The sequence below is a fragment of the Saccopteryx leptura genome, chromosome 1 (assembly GCF_036850995.1).
Source record: "Saccopteryx leptura isolate mSacLep1 chromosome 1, mSacLep1_pri_phased_curated, whole genome shotgun sequence".
Taxonomy (NCBI): Eukaryota; Metazoa; Chordata; class Mammalia; order Chiroptera; family Emballonuridae; genus Saccopteryx; species Saccopteryx leptura.
Genome location: NC_089503.1, coordinates 123,366,103 through 123,385,280, shown reverse-complemented (window position 1 = coordinate 123,385,280; position 19,178 = coordinate 123,366,103). Strand labels below are relative to the sequence as shown.

General features: G+C 38.5%; 1 pseudogene; it reads right to left on the bottom strand.

Moving 5' to 3' along the window:
* Positions 1-18,425: 18,425 nt before the first annotated feature.
* LOC136390121 (small nucleolar RNA U3) lies at positions 18,426-18,515 on the bottom strand (annotated as a pseudogene).
* Between the last annotated feature and the right edge of the window lie 663 nt (positions 18,516-19,178).

Here is a 19,178-nt window from a genome sequence, read left to right as displayed (position 1 = left end):
TCCTGGTCTGCGTGCGCAGATAGTGAATGAGAGTTTCCTCCAAGCGCCCAGGGAGTGGGTGACCGCCCGTGTTACCAGACAGAGTGGCAGAGCCAGAGGTCGTTGAGTGGGTGGAAGCCCCGGCTGATTATGCTAGCAGCTCTGATTGACTGAGCCTTACCCAGAGCCCTGTGCTGAGTGGGAATAGAGTGGGGAGTTCCCAGCTCTTTGAGCCTCTTACTATCCAGGCAGAGGCAGCAGCAACCCCATAGCTGGATTATCAGGCTACTAATTGAGGAAGGAAAGACTAGGAGAAAGGCTACAGGAACACAGACTCTCTCACTGGCGGAGCCTATAAATGCTAATGAGCCTCAACTGCCAACGTGATTAAAGCACAATACATGACATCGCCATAGAGACTTATCAACTGCAAACCTCTACCTGAGCATGCCAAAGGGACAGAACCCGGGGTACAGAGTCACCGACCAGGAAGAGGGAGAGAAAAGAAAAAGCAAGAAGATAACCTCTCAAAATCAAGAATAATCCGCAGACATTATAAGCTATCCCATTTTATTATATTTGTTCGTTTGTTTCTTTTATCTTCATCCTTGATTTTTTTTTCCTCCTCCAATTTGGTCGTTTAACTCTTTACCGGTCTTACTCTCTCCTCTCCTTAAACTACACTACCCATAAGTGTTACATCTCCCATTATCTTTCTTTCCTCTTCCTTTCTCTCTATGAGGGTTGCACTCCAAAACCCTTAACTCTCTCTCTCTCTCTCTCTCTCTCTCTCTCTCCTCTTTTTACTTTCTTGTTCTTTTAGTGGTTCCCTCTTATTCTCTCTCTCTCTCTTTCTTTTCTCCCTCTATATTAGTTTCTTCCTTTCTCCTTTACGTCTCCTCTCATTCAAACCTCAATAACAAACAAATTATCTTATCTGAGACTCAAACTTATGTTTGTGGCATTTTGGGGGGTTTTTACTTCACCTTTTTAACTCACTAGCAGTGCTCCAATCCCTGGCTCTCCATTTTATCAAGCTCTTGTTCCACTAAATACAATAGTAATTTTTTAATTTGTCCCCCATTTTCTGTTTCCCTCTTATTCCTCTCATAATAACTCTTAGTCAACCAACACCTAAACGCAAATCATTTTATTCTTGATCCAAATTTTTTCATTATTTGCTTTTTGTGGGTCCATACCCCCCTTTTTTATTTTTATTTTTTAATTATTTTTTTTATTTTTTTTACCCCTTTATTACTTTTCCCCAATTCAGGCCCTCCATTACAGGCAATGTTTGTTCTATTAAATACAATATAATTCACAGTTCACCACAAGATTTTCTCAAGAAAGAGGGGAGAGAGAGGAGAGGAAAAAAGGTGGGGGGAATAATTTCCTTTTTGTTTTTTAATTTTTTTTTAAATTTTATTATTATTTTATTTTTCTTTATTTCATTATTAATTTAAAAAAAACTTTTTTCCATTTTTTATTTTTTTAACATTTTATTCTTTATTAAATCTCATTAATACTATCAACAAAACCATCCTCAGATGCCATTAAGGAAGAGAAAATCGAATATCATGGATACAAAAGAAAGAGAGGTAACACAGATAGATGAGGAAAAATCTATGGAGAAAAAATTTAATATATTGGAAACCTTGGAGCTAAATGACAGAGAATTCAAGATAGAAATCCTAAAAATACTCAGAGATATACAAGAAAACACAGAAAGGCAATTTAGGGAGCTCAGAAAACAACTCAATGAACACAAAGAATATATGTCCAAGGAAATTGAAACTATAAAAACAAATCAAACAGAGATGAAAAACTCAATTCACAAGCTGAAAAACGAGGTAACAAGCTTAGCTAATAGAACAGGCCAGATAGAAGAGAGGATTAGTGAAATAGAAGACAAGCAAGTTGAGGCACAACAGAGAGAAGAAGAAAGAGACTCAAAAATTAAAAAAAATGAGATAGGCCTACAAGAATTATCTGACTCCATCAGAAAGAATAACAGAAGAATAATAGGTATATCAGAGGGAGAAGAGAGACAAAATGGAATGGAGAACATACTCAAACAAATAATAGATGAGAACTTCCCAAGCCTGTGGAAAGAACTAAAGCCTCAAGTTCAAGAAGCAAACAGAACTCTGAGTTTTCTTAACCCCAACAAACCGACTCCAAGGCATATCATAATGAAATTGGCACAAACCAACAGCAAAGAAAAAATTCTCAAGGCAGCCAGGGATAAAAAGAATACAACATATAAAGGAAGGCCCATTAGATTATCATCAGATTTCTCAGCAGAAACTGTACAAGCTAGAAGAGAGTGGACCCCAATATTTAAAGTCCTGAAAGAGAGGAACTTTCAGCCATGAATACTATACCCATCAAAACTATCCTTCAAATATGAAGGAGAAAAAAAAATTCACAGATACAGAAAAGATGAGGGAATTTATCATCAGAAAACCCCCACTCCAGGAATTACTAAAGGGGATTCTCCAATCAGATACAAAGAACAAAAAAAAAAACAGAGCCACAAGTAAAAGCTCCAAGAAGAACACAATAAAACCAAATTTAAACTGTGACAACAACAAAAAGAAAGGGGGGGAGCAGATGGAGATTAACAGTAGCAAAGGACGATGGAGTGCAAAAGTACTCACAAAATAGTTCGCTACAATGAACAGGGTAGGAACCCTTTTCATTACTTAAAGGTAACCACTATTGAAAAAACCCCCACAGAAGCACATGAAATAAAAAAGATAGCAACAGAGGAAAGATGTATGGAATACAACCAAATAAAAACAAAAGATAGAATAACGAAAGAGAAGGATCAAACAAGACACAAAACTAACAGAAAGTAAGATAAAAAATGGCAATAGGGAACTCACAAGTGTCAATACTTACATTAAATGTAAATGGATTAAACTCACCAATAAAAAGGCACAGAGTAGCAGAATGGATTAAAAAAGAAAATCCAACTGTATGCTGCCTACAGGAAACTCATCTAAGTAACAAGGATAAAAACAAATTCAAAGTGAAAGGCTGGAAAACAATACTCCAAGCAAATAACATCCAGAAAAAAGCAGGCATAGCAATACTCATATCTGATAATGCTGATTACAAGACAGCAAAAGTACTCAGAGACAAAAATGGCCATTTCATAATGGCTAAGGGGACACTGAATCAAGAAGACATAACAATTCTTAATATATATGCACCAAACCAAGGAGCACCAAAATATATAAGACAGCTACTTATTGACCTTAAAACAAAAACTGACAAAAATACAATCATACTTGGAGACCTCAATACACCGCTGACGGCTCTAGATCGGTCATCCAAACAGAGAATCAACAAAGACATAATGGCCTTAAACAAAACACTAGAGCACCTGGATATGATAGACATCTACAGGACATTTCATCCCAAAGTGACTGAGTATATATTTTTCTCCAGTGTACATGGATCATTCTCAAGAATTGACCATATGTTGGGCCACAAGAACAACATTAGCAAATTCAGAAAAATCAAAGTTGTACCAAGCATATTTTCTGATCATAAAGCCTTGAAACTAGAATTCAACTGCAAAAAAGAGGGAAAAAAGTCCCACAAAAATGTGGAAACTAAACAACATACTTTTAAAAAATGAATGGGTCAAAGAAGAAATAAGTGCAGGGATCAAAAGATATATACAGACTAATGAAAATGACAATACAACATATCAGAATCTATGGGATGCAGCAAAAGCAGTGATAAGAGGGAAGTTCATATCACTTCAGGCATATATGAACAAACAAGAGAGAGCCCAAGTGAACCACTTAACTTCACACCTTAAGGAACTAGAAAAAGAAGAACAAAGACAACCCAAAACCAGCCGAAGAAAGGAGATAATAAAAATCAGAGCAGAAATAAATGAAATAGAGAACAGTAAAACTATAGAAAAAATTAATAGAACAAAGAGCTGGTTCTTTGAAAAGATGAACAAAATTGAACAAATTGAAAAAAAGAGAAAAAACTCATATAAACAAAATCCAAAATGAAAAAGGAGAAATCACCACGGACACCGTAGATATACAAAGAATTATTGTAGAATACTATGAAAAACTATATGCTACTAAATTCAACAATCTAGAAGAAATGGATAAATTCTTAGAACAATACAACCTTCCTAGACTGAGTCAAGAAGAAGCAGAAAGCCTAAACAGACCTATTAGTAGAGAAGAAATAGAAAAAACCATTAAAACCTCCCCAAAAATAAAAGTCCAGGCCCTGACGGCTATACCAGCGAATTTTATCAAACATTCAAAGAAGACTTGGTTCCTATTCTACTCAAAGTCTTCCAAAAAATTGAAGAAGAAGCAATACTTCCAAACACATTTTATGAGGCCAACATAACCCTCATACCAAAACCAGGCAAGGATGGCACAGAAAAAGAAAACTACAGACCAATAACTCTAATGAATACAGATGCTAAAATACTAAACAAAATACTAGCAAGTCGAATACAACAACATATTAAAAAGATAATACATCATGATCAAGTGGGATTCATCCCAGAATCTCAAGGATGGTTCAACATACGTAAAACGGTTAATGTAATACACCATATCAACAAAACAAAGAACAAAAACCACATGATCTTATCAATAGACGCAGAAAAGGCTTTTGATAAAATACAACACAATTTTATTTTTAAGACTCTCAACAAAACAGGTATAGAAGGAAAATATCTCAACATGATAAAGGCCATATATGATAAACCATCAGCTAACATCATATTAAATGGAACTAAACTGAAGGCTTTCCTCCTTAAATCAGGAACAAGACAGGGTTGTCCACTTTCTCCACTCTTATCTAATGTGGTACTAGAGGTTCTAGCCAGAGCAATCAGACCAGACAAAGAAATAAAAGGCATCCATATCAGAATAAAAGAAGTAAAGGTATCACTTTTTGCAGATGATATGATCCTATACATCGAAAACCCCAAACAATCCACAAAAAGACTACTAGAAACAATAAGCCAATACACTAAGGTCGCAAGATACAAAATTAACATACAGAAGTCAATAGCCTTTCTATATGCCAACAATGAAACAACTGAGAATGAACTCAAAAGAATAATCCCCTTCACAATTGCAACAAAAAAAAAATAAAATACTTAGGAATAAACATAACAAAGAATGTAAAGGACTTATGTAATGAATACTATAAACCATTGTTAAGAGAAATCAAAAAAGATATAATGAGATGGAAGAAAATTGTTGTTCTTGGTTAGGAAGAATAAATATAATCAAGATGGCCATATTACCCAAAGCAATATACAAATTTAATGCAATTCCCATTAAAATTCCAATGACATTTTTTAAAGAAATAGAGCAAAAAATCATCAGATTTATATGGAACTATAAAAAACCCCGAATAGCCAAAGCAATCCTAAAAAAAAAGAATGAAGCTGGGGGCATTACAATACCTGACTTCAAACTATATTATAGGGCCACAACAATCAAAACAGCATGGTATTGGCAGAAAAATAGACACTCAGTCCAATGGAACAGAATAGAAAACCCAGAAATAAAACCACATATATATAGTCAAATAATTTTTGATAAAGGGGCCAAGAACATACAATGGAGAAAAGAAAGCCTCTTCAATAAATAGTGCTGGGAAAACTGGAAAGCCACATGCAAAAGAATGAAACTGGACTGCAGTTTGTCCCCCTGTACTAAAATTAACTCAAAATGGATCAACAATCTAAACATAAGACCTAAAACAATAAAGTACATAGAAGAAGACATAGGTACTAAACTCATGGACCTGGGTTTTAAAGAGCATTTTATGAATTTGACTCCAATGGCAAGAGAAGTAAAGGCAAAAATTAATGAATGGGACTACATCAGACTAAGAAGTTTTTGCTCAGCAAGAGAAACTGATAACAAAATAAACAGAAAGCCAACTAAATGGGAAATGATATTTTCAAACGACAGCTCAGATAAGGGCCTAATATCCAAAATATACAAAGAACTCATAAAACTCAACAACAAACAAACAAACAATCCAATAAAAAAATGGGAAGAGGACATGAACAGACACTTCTCCCAGGAGGAAGTACAAATGGCCAACAGATATATGAAAAGATGCTCATCTTCTTTAGCTATTAGAGAAATGCAAGTCAAAACTGCAATGAGATACCACCTCACACCTGTTCGATTAGCTATTATTAACAAGACAGGTAATAGCAAATGTTGGAAAGGCTGTGGAGAAAAAGGAACCCTCATACACTGTTGGTGGGAATGTAAAGTAGTACAACCATTATGGAAGAAAGTATGGTGGTTCCTCAAAAAACTGAAAATAGAACTACCTTATGACCCAGCAATCCCTCTACTGGGTATATACCCCCAAAACTCAGAAATATTGATACGTAAAGACACATGCAGCCCCATATTCATTGCAGCATTGTTCACAGTGGCCAGGACATGGAAACAACCAAAAAGCCCTTCAATAGATGACTGGATAAAGAAGATGTGGCACATATACACTATGGAATACTACTCAGCCATAAGAAATGATGACATCGGATCATTTACAGCAAAATGGTGGGATCTTGATAACATTATACAAAGTGAAATAAGTAAATCAGAAAAAACCAGGATGTGCATTATTCCATATGTAGGTGGGACATAAAAGTGAAACTAAGAGACATTGATAAGAGTGTGGTGGTTACGGGGGGAGGAGGGAAAGGGAGAGGAAAAGGGGGAGGGGGAGGGGCACAAAGAAAACTAGATAGAAGGTGACAGAGGACAATCTGACTTTGGGTGATGGGTATGCAACAAATTGAAAGACAAGATAACCTGGACTTGTTATCTTTGAATATATATATCCTGATTTATTGATGTTGCCCCATTAAAAAAAATTAAATTAAATTAAAAAAAGTAGAAATAAAAAATATTCCAAATTTAGCTTCATCATGGTCTTGCTGTATTTAGCTATTACATTTCTTATAAATAGCTATCCTACTATTTACAAGAAATTTAGGCTAATAATTAAGAATTTCCCAGTAGCAAAATTAAAAAAAAAGTCTAACAAGTATTTATTAAACTATATAGAATATTCTCCATAATTTATTTTAAGGTATAAAATTATATGTATACAAAGTATGTATTTTTTTTTCTCTACTCACCTTAACTGAAGGTTCAAAGTGCAATAATATTTGAGGTAAGAATTTTAAAATAATCTCCACTTTTGAAAATGACATGGTATAGAGAATAACCTTCAAGTAAAGCTGAAGTTTCACATTTAGGCTACATAGTCATTATGTATCTGTAAGAACCTGGAAAAAAGGAGGTGACCTCTCACTGAGTTGTTCTTTTCAATTTTTATTTTATTAGTTTTAGAGAGAGGAAGGAGAGAGTAAGAGAGACAAGAACTTCTCTTCCTATAGGTGCTTTAGGTGCCTTGACTAGGAATTGAACCAGCAACCTCTGTGCTTCAGGATGGTGCTAACTCACCGAACTATTTAGCCAAGGTTCAGTGAGTTATAATAAGTAATCATTTTATTATTTTCACACACATTAAATTTAAAATTTCCTTAAAGTGAATGAAAAGTTCATCAAAAAACATCATTAGCAGAGACTTGAAAGTCATAGAATGAGTGATTATTTGAAACGTGCATAAATTATAAAAATTTCATATCTCAAATATAGTTCAAGACAATACAAAGGAAAAAGAGGGCAGGAAATTAAACAGACTTTTCTTTTTTTAAGATCAGAAAAGTGGAGGGGCACAAAGAAAACCAGTTAGAAGGTGACAGAAGACAATTTGACTTTGGGTGATGGGAATGCAGCATAATGAAATGTCAAAATAACCTAGAGATGTTTTCTCTGAACATATGTACCCTGATTTATCAATATTACCCCATTAAAATTAATTAAAAAAATAAAACATCGTTCAGACTTAAATAAAAAGAATATTAGAAAAGCTTTTACTCTGAACATCGAATAATATAACAAACCCCCATCCATGGGTCCATCACCTGGCTTTAAAAATTGCCAACTATTGGCTGATATTCTTTCATCATTATCTGTACTTTCTCTGTCCATATTATTATTTTTAAATTACTAGGCTTTATTTTGTTTAATTTTAAAAAATAATTTATTTATAAATTAAATTTAATGGGGTGGCATTGATCAATAAGAATACATAAGTTTCAGGTAAGCATCTCTATTGCATTTAACTGTTAATTGGGTGTATGTACAAAAACACTAAAAACACAAGTAATTCAAAATTCATTCAAAAGTAATTTCTCTCATTAATAATCATGGAAAGATATATTAAAAACCAGAATGAGATATAAATGCACACACACCAGAATGGCTAAAATGAAAATGACAAGCAACACTAAGTGTTCATGTGGATATTGCAGAAGAATTCACATACTCTGCAAATCAGAGAGCAAACAAGTACAATCAATTTCAGGAAAAAATCATATCTACTGAATCCAAACATATGCATAGCCTATGTCCCAGCACTCCTATTTATAAACTCAACAAATATGCATATATTTGTTCAACATAAGACATGTACAAGAATGTTTAGGCTTTATTAAATGTAACAACCAAAATTGGAAACTCAGTCAAATTCATATGTTATAAAATATTTATTCAATAAAATATTCTAATCACAGTTTATGGTTGGAACTATGAAAATGTGCATAAGAAGACATGCACTGGCAAGCTCAAGAGATTGCTTTAACCACAGCAGCAACAAGAACCCAATAAGAGCATCATGAAAATAAAGTGGATAAATTATGGTATACTCATATGACAAGATAGCTACAATAGTGAATGCATCAAAGCTACAGGAAAAACCTTGAATAAACTGTAAAAGCTCAATTTTTAGTTAAAAATTAAATACTGTGAGGAACCACTGAGCCACTTCACCCGCAGGTGTTGTAAGGTACCAAAAATGACAGAACTAATATTAATATTTTAAGAGGCTTGGAGAACATTTTATTAATTTGGGTTAAGGTGTGCAGAGAAACTGTGAGAATAGTCTCTGTACTGTGTGATTGGCATAACCAGGATGGCCCTTGGCATTGTATTGAAAATGCAAAGGGGAGGAAAACATGGATCCCCAGACATTCCACCACACCTGTGGGGAAAGGGGTGAATGGCTAGCCAGGGGCAGGAAGAGAAAAGCCAAAATAAACCTTTTCTTATAACTATGAGCCATTTGCGGGCATTTGTCCCCATGGAAACTACCTCTCTTGTATAAATGCATGTGGTTAATACGTCTGACTATGGACAGAGAAATAGTGGATGAACACTAGAAAATATAGGAAGGCCTTTTAATATGTAAAGAGATATCTTTCTACCATTGTGTTGATTTGTAAATTTTGTTTTCTCCAAAAGGATGTATGGCTTGCAAATTGAACATGGACCTATCATGTTAAAGGACATATGACTATAACCAATAGTGGTAAAGGGCTCCTAATTACAATTTTGCTTTTGTACCTCCCACTTACAAAACTATAAAGACTAAGTAGAACAAAGGGCCAGCGCGCACGCTCTGCCTCAGACAACTGTCGGAGTTTGCCGCCACTTGGCCAAGCTAGACAATAAAGCTTTGGTGTGTAATCAACAGATCTTGATTGTGTCCCTCCAGATTAGGCTTAACACTATATGATTTTTTTTTTTTTTTTTGGCAACACAAAGGGCGAGACAGAGAGAGGGTCAGATAGTGACAGACAGACAGGAAGGGAGAGAGATGAGAAGCATCAAGTCTTCGTTGCGACACCTTAGTTGTTCATTGAATACTATATGATTCTAAGGGTATAATTTATAAAAGTTAAAATGCAGCCCTAATGTACAGTATAAAAAATAGGGAAGTGGTTTCTATAGAAGTCTAACAGTTCATGTACTTTGAAATGTAACACCAAAATTTAACATATGATCATAGAAGAGAAAATTCAAACTTTGCCTAATGCATTAATATCAACATCTATAACAATAACACCAATACTACTACAGATAGTGATAGGGTTCTTAGTAGGTAGACTTCTAGTTGTGTGTCATAGCATAGAAAAAAACAGTTCACATTCTAGAATGCTTTACAGGTTATTTATTATTATTGGGGGAAAAACTTGTATAATATTAAATAGCAGGACTAGAAAGGTTAAATTATTGCACTTCTGACCTTAAATTTTGAGCTCTGAACAGTCTCTTGACTTGACATCTACAGTTCTTTGTAGCAGAAAGCTGGAGCAAAACTGAATTTCTTAGGGATTCCACTTTCTTCTTAGATATAGGGATGTTCTATCACATAATTAGAAAAATAAATTTTAGTTTAAATTTCTACTTCTACATCAGTGTACCTATATATTTACTTTTAATTTTTGAAAATAATATGGCATATTTTCTCATTAGCAAGACAAATGAGATGAATTTTATAATCATCAAAAGTGATAACTTGAGAAATGGATAAATCTTATATCTATATTAAATTAATAAATTACAGAAATTCAATAAAAAAATAAATTACAATGAGTCATCAGAAAGTGGTTTGTTTTTTTTTTGTCTTATTCCAAGGATTTTCAAGGAAAGTTAATGCTTGACGATGATTTCTGGAACTTATGGGTACTAGAAAAGCTTGGATATCAAATATACTGTGATTTTTAACATCACTCAGAACCTACATTCACTGTGCAGTGCCTGCAGAGACTGATTGGGATCTTCTCCTCGTTTAAAGGTCATTCTCAATCATATGCTGTTTTATGCAAATCTTTGCTTCACTCTTAGTTTTATCTATCCAGGAGCAAATGACTGCATCGTTTCCTTTGCTAATTAGTCAAAGATGGAGAGAGTGTGAGTGAGAGAGAGTTAGCTCATGCTTTTCTTTTAAATTGTCATTTTATGCCATTTGCTTTTTGAAACTTGTTCCTCAAACATGGTAAATTTAATTTGAATATTCACCCTTTAGATCATAGGTGTTCTATTTATTCATTTTATATAGTATGTAATCTGACACATGAAATTTATTTTCATAGTGCAAAAACAGTTCTGTTTACCATTCTGGGGTACAGAATCAGAGAGATCAGGGGCATAACTAGCTGAACAAATGCTCCCATTTAGAGAGTAGATGGTCAGTGTGTATGAAGTGAAGTGTCACTTTACCAGACACTGAATTTTCTTATAGTTAGCTGGTGATTACAGCTTATGCAGTCATGACTCATGACTGTATGGCAATTTCAGAAAAATTGTTCATGTTCATATCTCTCAGTGACTTGAATGTAATTGTTAGAGAAGAAAATAACAGCATAAAAACATCTTCAAGTAATTAAAAAAGATCTTAATAATTCACACTACAGGAGGAGCCTGTTTTATACTCGTCGACTTGGTATCTGATTAATGAATGTTTCAAGTCCCTGTAGTCTTGGGAAGTATGATCAAAATTGAAGCCATAGAGCTATGGAAAAAAATTAAAATTAAACTATCATCATTAAGCTCAAGTATATATTCATATGATGTAATCTATGCCCGGGTTACCTGACCTGCCCCTACAACCTCAATAATCATCTACCTAGATAAGGCTTTTTCCTGCATGGCTGAATGAAGGATTTAATAGAACTAACTATATAAAAAAAATTAGTTACTTATAGTCCCTCAAACTAGAAGGAAGCCAGGAAAAAGAGAGTGATTCCATAGCATTTAAGTCTCACTTTTACAAAGCAGTCATAAAAGTAAAATACCAAGATGATTTGTTTTCAGGGATAGAGACTATTCAAAATGTTTAGAGAAATTAAACTTCTAAATTGACAATAAGAAAACTCACTCTAAGTGGATACAAAAAACTACCCCATAACATTGTTTTGGAGAATTATATGTCAGATTAAATGAAATATTTTGAACTATTCTGGGTATTTGATATGAGCTACCAGAATAACTGGGAGGATTTCACAGAATATATGGGTGCTTTGGGCAAAACAAATAAAGGACTTCTTCCCTTCTAAATTTCAGAACATTAAAGGAAACATTCATCATATGGGCCCTGCAGATCAATTTCTGAATCACAAACCTAATGATGTTTTAGTAGGCTTGTTTTCAGGTGGACCTTGGAATTCTGTTGCCATTAAAGTGAAATTCCAAGATTTCCAGGAATTTTTAGTATTAGTGGGTTGGAGAACTATAGATACATGAAGATAGATCTGTTAACTTTATCTCTTATATTTGAAGAAAAAAGGATTAGTACTAAAAGCAAAAAAAAACAAAACAACAAAACACCAGTTGAGGGCCAGCAGGATTCTCTAAGTATATGACGAAATGACACTCACAGCTCATTCTGGAAAGATTTTAATAAAATTAAATATGAGCTTCTAGAATTGCAAAACAATGCAAATTTTCATATTTTAATTCCAATCTTCTAAGTTTTAAATGGTGCAATTGGAATACACACATAGAGATAAAATATTCACTATGGCTTGTGTTACATTTTTGTAATAGCATTATGCCTATCATTTGACTATAAATTGGTGTCTGAGATCAAATTTCATGAACTACCTGAACATTCACATTTGTAACTTCTTAAAATGAATTCATAAATGATAGGACCTGTACTTCTTCAGTCTTAATGAACTTTTTTAAATGAATCTGTGGCAAATCATTCTACCAACTCCCTTCTGTTATATTCAGTCTATCATTTGCATTTAAATTCAATATTTTGCATTTATTGTCCTCTCTTTACTTTGAAAAATGAAAAAGTAAAGCCATATTGAGTTAATGGAAATATAAGCATACCAACTAAACAAAAAACACCATTTTTTGCATAGAATACTAAAAACTTTAGACAAAGCTAGCTCAATTCATTTTTTCAGAGAATAAAAACATGTAGACATTAGTTTATTTTTATTACTTAAGGATAATTCCAAAGATATGTCAATTTTATTATCAATTTAAAGGAAAATGGACACTACTAAATTTGAAAAATGTTTTTTGACCCGTGTCTTTAGGCTTCATAAGAATTATAACACATTTACAAGAATTTTTTCTTTTTTTTTCTTCTTTTTTTGTATTTTTCTGAAGTGAGAAGTGGAGGCAAAGAGACAGAATCCCACATGGGCCTGACTGGGATCCACCCGGCATGCCCATTAGGGGATGATGCTCTGCCCACTTGTGGCGTTGCCCTGTTGCAACCAGAACCATTCTCGCTCCTGAGGTGGAGGTCATGCAGCCATCCTCAGCACCTGGGCCAACTTTGCTCCAGTGGAGCCTTAGCTGCGGGAGGGGAAGAGAGAGACAGAGAAAGAAGAGGGGGAGGGGTGGAGAAGCAAATGGGCACTTCTCCTGTGTGCCCTGGCCAGAAATCAAACCCGGGACTTCCACATGCTGGGCCAACCCTCTACCACTGAGCCAACTAGCCAGAGCCTAAGAATATTTCCTTTTCGGTAAATGCAATACAAGTTACAAATTTGTACCATATTTAGCTTTAAGTTTATCAGATAAAGGAATTACAAAAATGTAGCAATATACTAACAAACTTATTCAAACATAAAATTACTATATTAATTTGTAGATAATGATATCATTTATATTTTATTTTCATTTAAATGTCTTAGTAGATAATTTTCCAGAGTAAAACTGCTATAAAAAATTTATTTTTAACTTTTATTTAAATAGCAGAACAGGGTCAAGACTTGTTTCTATAAATAATTTCCCAACCTGTCTTAGGGAAGTGTGAGGTCGGTTGGCAATGGGGGAAGGTCACATGAGGAACCAAGTCCAGGGACTTTGGCTGAAATCACTCACACCTATGACTGCACTGGAAACGGCACAGGAGCATTTTGAAAAATTGTCAGCCAATGAAATTTTGCCATGTCATATCAACCCACCACCACCTTACTGATGCTATAAATTACCCCACCCCCCTGCAGGAGAAACTGTGCAACTTCCCTGGCCCCGGTCTTATGGACCAGTGAACCTCGCCTGGGATGTGCTCTAAATAAACCTTTTGCTCTTCCACACTTGGTGGCTATGTCCTTCTTTCTTCCTCAGCAGAAAATACCTTACATTTGGTGCCAAAACCCAGGATGAGCTTGAAGCTTGCAAGGGCCACTCTTCTCCCTTTCCCTTCCGAGGAGGACCAGGACCTCTGATGGCTCACCCACTTCAGCACATGGTGCGGTAAGTCCCCTGCCTCCAGCTACCCCTCAGTTCTTTCCGCTGAGACTCCCTGTCCATAATCACAGCTGCATAAGGGACCTCCTATCCATTCCAAGTGCATGTGTGCCTGTGGAGACATCCTGGACACTCCCGCTCTACCTGACCATCCTGTGGCCAGAGATTGAGTTGCGGGATGCCAATTCTAATATCTGATCACGCCGAGGCTGAGGGCAGTCATAGGGGCACAGGAATCTAAACCTGGCTCAAAAAGCACCCCTGGGGTGCCTTATCCAGAATCTCTCCCTCCCTAAAGAAGAAGAAACTGATCTTCTCCACTGTGGCCAGGCCACAATACCCACTGAATAATTGAACCAGGTGGCCTCCTGAAGGGACTTTCAATTTTAACATCCCACAGATTTCTACTGCCAGTGAACTGGGAAATGGTCAGAGATCCCTTACATTCAGGAAATCTAGTATCTGTGCTCCCATCCAAATCTCTGTGCCACCTGCTCTATGACACAGGTTCTTTTAGCCAGAGAAACCTCAGCTAAACCCTCCACTCCTGATCTTTTCTCCTTCGCTGACCCCCCTTGAGGAGCTCTCTCCCCCTCCTGCCCGACCCCGGGCCCCTTCTCTGGCCCCTCCGCAGACCTGTTCTGCTTGGGTTTCTTTCCTCTAGGAAGCCCCCTCCCCTGCCAGCCAGAAGCCCCTACCTTCTCCTCTGTGTTCTTAAGCCCCTCCCCTGTCAGGCCGCCCTCCGCCAGCCATTGGCCCTCACCCGGGTTTGCAGGGCTCCTGACCCCACGGCCCAGCTCTGGTCTTCTTGCAGGAAGGCCTGGCCTTGTCCTGCCTCTGGCTCTGGTGTTTCCAGCCAAATCTGGGTGCCAGGCTCCCCAGGAGCCCTCTTATTCTCAGCCCCCAAACCCCTATCCAAGACCTGGTGAATATGGCATTTAAAGCTTTTAATGGTCGGGAGGAAAAGGCCAAGGCTGCTCGCCAGGCCTGCATGCAGCAGAAGGTAATGCTCCAAACCCAGCCTCTTGTGGCAGCCCTGAGGCTGGCAGATCAATAGGGGCAAGGCACAGGAGGTGTCCAACCCAAGTCTGGGCTGCAAAGAGGAACCCCAGCAGAAGCTTGCTTTAAATGCAACAAAGAGGGTCACTAGACCTGGCAGTGCCCCTGCCCAAGGCCACCCACTAAGCCCTGCCCTGACTGCAAGCAGCCTAGTCACTGGCGGAACAATTGCCCCCTTTGGGTAACAGGCTCTTCCTTGGCACCTCCATGTGGAGGACAAGCCACCCAAAATGAAGACCAAGCCAGCCAGGCAGGCCCATCATTCAGACTTCTCAAGCTCATGGACGACTGATGCAGGCTGGACTCGAAGACCCCCATCACCCTCACCGGGCCCAGGGTAATGCTACAGGTAGCTGGTAAGTCCATCTCATTTCTTGTGGACACAGGGGCTACCTTCTCTGTTTTGCCATCACACTCTGGACCTCTAGTTCCCTCACAGGTCTTGGTTATGGGAGTGGATGGGACCCCTTCTTTTCGTCTTCTCACACCACTCCTGACATGCAGTTTGGGTGGAATCCCCTTTTTGCACTCCTTCTTAGTTATGCCATCATGCTCTGTACCCCTCCTGGTTCAGGACATTCTACAAAGTCTTGGAGTCACTATCCAGCTGACAACATCATCCCACTTACTTCTACCACTCCTGCTTAACTGTAGAGCAGGTTAACTACCCCTGCTCTACACCTTGATGCTAACTTTTTGTTTGCCTTTACTTGGACTGACACAGACACTAACGCAGCCCAGCAGCTTACGTGGACTGTTCTTCCCCCTGGGGTTCAGAGACAGCCCACACCTGTTTGGGCAGGCACTAGCTTGGGATCTAGCTGCATGTGATCCTGAGACAAGTATCCTCTTGAAATATGTAGATGACCTACTTCTCTGCAGCCCCTCCCTGTCTGCCTCAAGGAGACACACTGCCATCCTTCTTAACTTCCTCACTGTGAAGGGTTATTATGTCTCCTCTACTAAGGCTCAACTTCACTATTAGTTCGTAGTCTATCTGGGCATTGCCTTAACCCCCACCACCCGAGATCTCACTCTAGATCGAGCTCAGACCCTCCGCAGTCTCCAGCCACCTACCACCACAGATCAAATCCTTTCCTTCCTCAGTCTAATAGGCTTCTTTTGACACTAGATTCCCAATTTTGCTCTTTTAGCCAAACCCCTCTACAAGGCTGCAAAAGAGACTCCCACCAGATCTCTCACATCCCCCAACGCTGTCAAAAGGGCTTTTTCTACCCTTCAAGACACCCTCATCTCCTCTCCCCCTCTTGCTTTACCTGACCCCAGATGCCCCTTCCACCTTTTCACTGATGAAAAGCACGGTAATGCAATTGGAGTACTGACTCAACCTGTGGGGCCTACATACCGTCGTGTGGCACATCTCTCTAAACAATTGAACACCACCATCAAAGGCTGGCAGTCCTGCCTCTGGGCACTGGGTGCAGCAGCTGAACTCATCAAGGAGGCTACTAAACTCACCCTTTCCCAACCCATCACTGTCTTCTCCTCCCACAGGCTCACCGACCTCCTTTCACACAAATATCTTTCTCTATTGGGTACTTCTCGCCTACAAGAATTCCACCTCCTGTTCCCCAATGGATGACAACAGGCGGCCTACGTGGTGGTCACCACCTCCTCCACCCTAGAGGCCCAACAGCTGCCAAAGGGCATCACCTCCCAGAAAGCAGAGCTAATTGCCCTCACACGGGCCTAGGGAAAGCATGTAACCATACATACTGACTCTAAATATGCTTTTCTTATCACCCACTGACACTCTGCCTTCTGGAAGGAAAGGGGCTTCCTCACTATCAAGGGCTCCTCCATAATCAATGCTACCCTCATTTCCAAACTTTTGCAGGCATTACAGCTTCCCGCTGAGGTGGCTGTGGTACCTCTCAGGACCCGGTGGCCTTGGGAAATGCTCGAGCCGATGCAGCGACTCGAAACCTCACCCTGGGATCCTCCCCCACTCCTCTCATGTTTCTCTCCACCTCTTTGAAACCTTCCTACACACCTGAGGAAGAACAGACCCTCCTCAGAAAAAGTGGAGATGTGTGCAACCAGGGATGGATATTTCTCAGGAATAGAATTGCCCTACCAAAAGAATAGGCTAAAACTCTCCTTTCTGACATTCACTGTTCCTTACACATAGGACAAAAAGCTCTATATCGATTCTTGCAACCACTCCTTTTCTTCCCAGGCCTCCAGCAGACTATCGAAAAGGTACACACAGCATGCACTGTCTGTTCCAAACCCTCTACACAAGGGGGACTCCACCCCTGCTTCTCTACTCATCAACTGAGGGGGCACGTGCCAGGCCCGGATTCACAAATTGACTTCAATTATATGCCCCCTCACAAAAAACTCCATTATCTCTTAACTTTTGTGGATACCTTTTCAGGGTGAATAGAAAGAAGCTTTTTCCACCTCTCAAGAGATGGCAGACACCATTGCCACTATTCTCATTGAAAACATTATCTCGCGGTTTGGACTGCCAACTACCATCCAGTCAGACAACGGTCCAACCTTCACTGCCCAAGTAGTCCAGCATGTTGCCACCTCTCTCAACATTACCTGGAGACTCCACATACCCTATTAACCTCAACTGTCGGATTCTTACACGGCCGCATCTTCAAGGTTTCTCAAGTCACGATCAACCAGATGCTCCTACACCCATATACGCGGCTCCCTTCAGAGCCACCTCCTTCCGACCTCCCTTCCCCACGACCCCCCTAACCAGCAGGATGTAGCCAGATGAATAGCGGTGCCCCTATCTAACATAAAAGGTCGTGATGTGAGGTCAGTTGGCAATGGGGGAAGGTCACATGAGGAACCAGGTCTAGGGACTTTGGCTGAAACCACCCACACCCATGACCACGAAAAGAAATGGCACAGGAGCATTTTGAAAAATCTGTCAGCCAATGAAATTTTGCCATGTCATATCAACCTGCCCTCACCTTACCAACGCTATAAATTACTCCCTGGGATGGGAGAAACTACACGACTTCCTTGGCCTCTGTCTTGTGGACCAGTGAACCTCACCTGGGATGCATTCTAAATAAAGCTTCTACTATTCCACACTTGGTGGCTACATCCTTCTTTCTTCTTTGGCGGGAAATGCCTTACAGAAAGTACCTATGTGGCCCAATTGCTTTTATTTCTATAACTATATCCTTTACAGTGAAAAACATTAGAAAAGCCAAGTCTGCTAAAAAGAATTCAATTTTTTTTACCAAAATTATCTACTAAGTTATTAAAAGCAACTGGTTTCTAGTAACAAACTATAGAAATGATCCCTGAAAGTATAGTCTTGCAACTGGTTTCTTTAAAGACTTTCAACCATAATTTTTTGAGGAAAAAAGTCTTTTTTTGGTCTTTTTTGTGTGACAGAGACAGAGAGAGGGACAGATAAGGACAGGCAGATAGGAAGGGAGAGAGATGAGAAGCATCAATTCTTTGTTGTGGCACCTTAGTTGTTCATTTCTCACATGTGTCTTGATGGCGGGGGGGGCGGGGCACAGCAGACCAAGTGACCCCTTGCTCAAGCAAGCAAGCAATCTTGGGATCAAACTGGTGAGCCCATGCTCAAATTAGATGAGCCCACAACAAAAGTTGGTGACATTGGGGTTTCGAACCTGGGTCCTCCACATCCCAGTCTGATACTCTATCCACTGCTCCACTGCCTGGTCAGGCAAAAAAAGGTCTTTTGTTTTTACCAAATTCTAAGAAGAGAAGTCTAGTCCGTTGCATGGTCCAATGCATGGTGACCTATATGATGAGCATGACAAGAGAAACCTCTTATCTTCAGCAACCTCCTTATTTCATTATACTCCAGCACTGACACCAGGAGCACCTAATATTTGCTCAGAAATGTTCACTCCAAGTGTTGTTTGGGTGGTTTAATGAAGGTTGGGAACAGAGGCTACAATGTCTATAAACTGGAGAGGAAGGGTTTTACTTATCAACTTTTATCAT